This window comes from Hyperoodon ampullatus (genome assembly GCF_949752795.1).
Source record: "Hyperoodon ampullatus genome assembly, chromosome: 3".
NCBI classification, from domain to species: Eukaryota; Metazoa; Chordata; class Mammalia; order Artiodactyla; family Ziphiidae; genus Hyperoodon; species Hyperoodon ampullatus.
The window spans coordinates 35737480-35742691 of NC_136916.1; positions in this window are offsets into that span (position 1 = coordinate 35737480).

Genomic DNA, 5212 nt, shown 5'->3' on the forward strand with positions numbered 1-5212 from the left:
CGCCGCCGCCGCGCCGCTTGCCCTTCACCGCATCCCGCGCGGGCGCCCCGCCCCAGCTTCCGGCTGCGCCCGCGCCCCTCGGCCGCGCCCTTCAAGGCGCCCCGCCCAGCGCGCCCCCCGCGCTGCGCCCTCAGCAGCGCCCCCTCGGCCCGCCCGCCCTCAGCCTCCTGGTAAGTAGGGCAGGTGCACAGGCCCGGGAGGGCCCCTGCCGTCCTCCCGCCCAGGGCTGCTGGGGCTCCACCGCGAGCGCCGGGCGGCGCCGAGGAGCGGCGACAGCCCCTTGCCCGGGGACAGGTGTCCCCGGAGGCGCGCGCTCTGCGGGAAGGCGGCGGACAGGGAGGTGGGCGCGGGGCCCTGGCCCTGGGCGCAGCCGGGAGCTTGTCATCGACGAGAGAGGCTCTGAAGAGTGTCTGGGCCGAACTGCGGGCAGGCAGAGGGTGGAGCCAGACCCGGGAGTGTCAGAGCGGGAAGAGCCCGCGAGATCATCCACGTGGGGAACCCTCGGGCCGGGGATAGGAAGGGATAAATGATCCCGAAACCTTGGAACCTCTCCACCGGAGCAGCCAACAACCGGCAGCGAGCTGTGCTCCTACACCGAGTCCGAATTCCGGTTTAAACCCCGTCTGCTCACTCACCAGATGTTGACCTTGGTCAAGTACTTAACCTCTCTGTGTCTTTTCCCTTCTCTACCAAATGGGAATAACCCACGTCAGTGTGATTGTGGGATTCACTGAGTTAATAGGCATGAAGTGCGTGCCCAGTACTGCTCAGTACACTGCTAACACCTGCAATTCCCATTTTTACTTGGAGCTGACACTCCGAGGAATACGATGATTTAAGAGACTAGAACGCTATTCATTTCTATTACAGGTAGCGTACCTGGAAGCCAGCTTACCACCAGCCAGCCTGCCCTAGGCCATACAGAGTACAAGGAATCCAAAGACTCTGCCCTCACACTGCTGTCAGACAGACAGACGCCCACTCGTTAACAGAGAATAATGCAGGCCAAGTCTGTCCTGGCTGCTTGACCATGCTGCGGGGCGGCCTCAGACAGCCCCTGGGACAGAGCCTGGAGTTCTCTACTGGCTGGCAAAGGGAAGGGAAGTGAGTTTCAGACAGAGGACAGCTCAAGCAACCAAGGGAAGCACATGTACTTAGTGACCTTACACCTGCTAAGAGCTGAAGACACCAGCAGCTCGTTTTAGAGATGAGAGAAAAGAGTGGCAAAGAGGCTCTGAGCTGCCCCAGGGCCACTCAACTTTTCAAAAGCCAGCTTTCCCAATCCCCTATCGCAGCGCTTCTTGGAGGCTTCTCAAACTCTGAGGACATAATGATAAAGCCCTGGCCCAAACTGTGACACATCCAAAGCTTCCCCAAGTGATGTCCTTACCTGTGACCTGGACATCATCCTCTTCCACAGCTACTCCTAACCTTTACCAGCTCCTTAAACTCTTTCCTCCTTCCTGAGGACAAATACCTCGTTGGAGACCCCTTCTCTCCTCCCAGCCAGTCTCCTGGGCCAGTCCAACCCCTCCATCACCAGCCAAACCTTGCCGAATCAATCTTGCCTTCTCTCTTATACCGTGAACCCCTCTAGCCACCCTGGGTCCTTCCCCTCCACCTAGACACATGCTCGTGTATGATCCAGTTTAGAAAAGTGCTCCCTGAACCTGTGTGTCCTCTCCATTTGCCATCTTCTCTCTTTCCTTTCCCACCCATGCTGGGTTGTTGTTGTTATTGTTGTTGTTTTTATCCCTTTTAAAACTTTTTTTAACATCTTTATTGGGGTATAATTGCTTTACAATGGTGTGTTAGTTTCTGCTTTATAACAAAGTGAATCAGCTATACATATACATATATCCCCACATCTCCCTCCCTCTTGCGTTTCCCTCCCACTCTCCCTATCCCACCCCTCTAGGTGGTCACAAAGCACCGAGCTGATCTCCCTGTGCTATGTGGCTGCTTCCCACCAGCTATCCATTTTACATTTGGTAGTGTATATACGTCCATGCCACTCTCTCACTTCGTCCCATCTATGCTGGGTTTTAATGACCGTGTCTGGGCTAATAGATCCCATTTTACCATTCCTAGCACTGATATCTCCCCTCAGTGCTGCTCCCTGGCATTCCACAGGCACCTCACCCTCAACATGGCCAAAATGGAATTCTTCGTCTGCCACAAGACCACTCCAGCTTTATCTCATCTGGTGGCACCACCATTCACCTGGTGATTCAGAAAACTGGCAGTCCACATCGGTTCTGGCCAATCCCGAACTCCTATGATTACCACAGTCCTCCCGTTACTTCCCAAATATCTCTCAAGTCTGTCTCCCTATCTGTACCATTGCTGCCTCAGTTCAGGTCTCTACTATCTTCCATGTGCCAGTCTCCTCCCCTGTCTCCCTGCCTCTGACCTCACCTGCTCTAGAAGACCTTACCTGGCCGCCCTCCTGTGCCTCCTCCACCCTCTCTATCAAGTACCCTGCTTTGCATTCTTCATAGTACTTTACTTATACTGTCCAAAATTATCTTGTTTACACGTCTGATTCCTGTTCTGTGTCCCTCTCTCCATTATGATATAAGCTCCCTGAGGTCAGGAACCTTATCTATCTTGTTTACCATTCTATTTCCATCACCTAGACTAACACCTGTATGGAGCAGGTACTCGAGAAATATTTGTTCACAGAATGAACGCTCCAGATCATCATTGTCTGACGGAAATATAATGCAAGCCACAAGTGTGAACCGCATGTGTAGTTTTAAATTTTCTAGTAACCACATTAGAAAAGTAAAAAGACAGTGGTGAAATTAATTTTAATAATATATTTTATTTAACACGATATGTCCAAAAGATGATCATTTCAATGGTCATCAATGTCAAAGGTGTTAATGGGAAACTTTACATTCTTTTTTTTAATACTAAGGCTTTGCAATTTTGTGTGTATTTTACAGTATATCTCATTTCAGGCTAGTCACATTTCAAGTGCTTAATAGCTACCTGTGGCCAGTGGCTTCTGTATTGGACTTCACGGTTCTATATGTATCCCTCCTATCTTATCAAGCTGGCTTCGGTTATGCTCTCTGCTACTTTAGGAATGGGTGTGACAATTAAATCACTAACAAGAGGACTCAAACATCCTCAGAGAGTCTACCATGTTTCCAGCATTGTTCTAAGAAGTGGTCACACAAAGATGAATCACAAACACATTTCGCCCAAAAAGACCACAGTCTAGTGTGAGAAAAACACATGTAAACAATTAGCATGCAAGGTGATAAAAGATTTATGTACAAATTGCTGTAGGAATCACCAATCTTGTCTGAAGGAGTCAAGAAAAGCTTCAGAGAGGAGTTGAGGCTTTAGACCAGCCTTGCAGAGCAAGTAGAAGCTGGACAAGCAGGCAAGGACTAGTGGGGTTTTCCAGAAAATGGAAACAACACATGTGAACGGCAGAAATGTATGAGAGAGCATGTCAGTCAATGAACTTCAAGCTGTTAGCTCTGGTTGGAAACACTCGTGCATGAGGGGGGCTGGCGGGTAGTGGCAATGGAGAGGTGATCGGGGACTCAGTCTCAGAAAACCTCAAGGGCAGGGAGCATTTAAGATTTATGAGTAGGGGAGAGGCTGACTTAATCAGAGTCACTTTTTTGGAGGGGGGCACCTGCCACAAGGCTTGTGGGATCTTTGTTCCCCGACCAGGGATTGAACCCTCGGCTGCGGTAGTGAAAGCACGGAGTCTGAACCACTGGCCTGCAGGGGAATTCCCCAGAGTAGCATCTTCAAAGTTCTGCCTGGCAGCTGATGCGGACCATGGTTTAGAAAGAGGAGAGGTAGGAGGCAGGAAGTCCAGGTGGGAGGCTTATCCTAGCAAGAGATGCTGAGGACCTGAACCAAAGTGATGGCAATGAGAGGGAAGAGGAGGGGGCAGGTGTGAAAGATCTGGACAGGAATTGTAAGAGGAGAGAGCTGGGAGAAGGGGGCTTGAGGATGAGTTTGGTTTTGGATATGTTGGGTTTCCAGTACCCATGGGGCTCCCAGGAGGAGCCGTCCCATAGGCAGTTGGGGATACTGGTCTTTGGCACCAAGAGAAGCACAGGCTGCAGATACAGATTTGAGGGTCACCAGCCTAGAGGTATGGCTTAAAAATCAAGGAAATGAATTCAGTATCCATGAAGAGCGTAGAGTCAAAGAGAATGGTAACAGAGGCCACCTGAGAGGGGCTGGTGAGCATTTCCATCAGCAGAGCAGCCCAAGGGCATCTGAACTCAATGGCAGAAGCATCCAACATCCCACACCTGTGAGCTGCTCCCTAGGAGTCTGCAAGGGACCCAAGGGCCATGGCAAAGCTTTGGGGTACTTTGGTATACATGTTGGAGATTATATTATTTTTTTGACAACAATTTGTCTTAATGCTGAAAATATGAGTGGTCAGAATGCTTGTAGTGGTGAAGAAACCCTCCCCAGGTTTCTGGCGAGGGCACAAACCCAGTGAATATAATCTCATTCTCCAGCACTGCAGTACTCTGTAAATTATAAAGGAATTCCATCAACATTATCCTATAATCTTCACAGCAGGTCTCTGAAGAATATGGAGCCATTTATGGATGAAGAAACTGGGGCTCAAAGAGGTGAGGCAACTTTCCCAAGGTCAAAGAGCTAAGAGAGGGTGCACTTAAATTCAGATTTGCTGACTTTAAGTCACTATACCCATGATGCCACAGCTGACCAGCAGCAAAGCACCACATCGGGCACCTGAGAAATGGTGGGTGGAAACCCTACAGATTTGGCCAGCTGACTCATTGCTTTAGGAGGCTGAGTTCTGGAGTTCTGCTCTATGCAAATCAGTAATTATTAAGTTGCCCCTTCTCTTGAAAAAGGGTTGGGTATGACTTAAAATAAAAGGCACTCAGACAATAAATTTGTTTTTTGATTTTCAGTTTTTGTTTTTTTAGGACCATCCATCTTGCAAGCCATGAAGGTTAGTATTGTAGCTGTGAAATTTGACTCCAAGCTTCCTGGAAGCAAAAATAGACACACGGAGGTCTGTACTCTGACCTGACCATTCCCTGATGAGAAAGACAGTTTTGGGTGTATTGGTTCAAAAGAATTGACGAATCTGGAATTACATAGAAGGGCCCCTGACCATGTCTGCTTCTGCCATGGAGGGGAAGTGAAAGCAAAACATCAGAGAACCTGGTCACATAGGAAGTAGGAA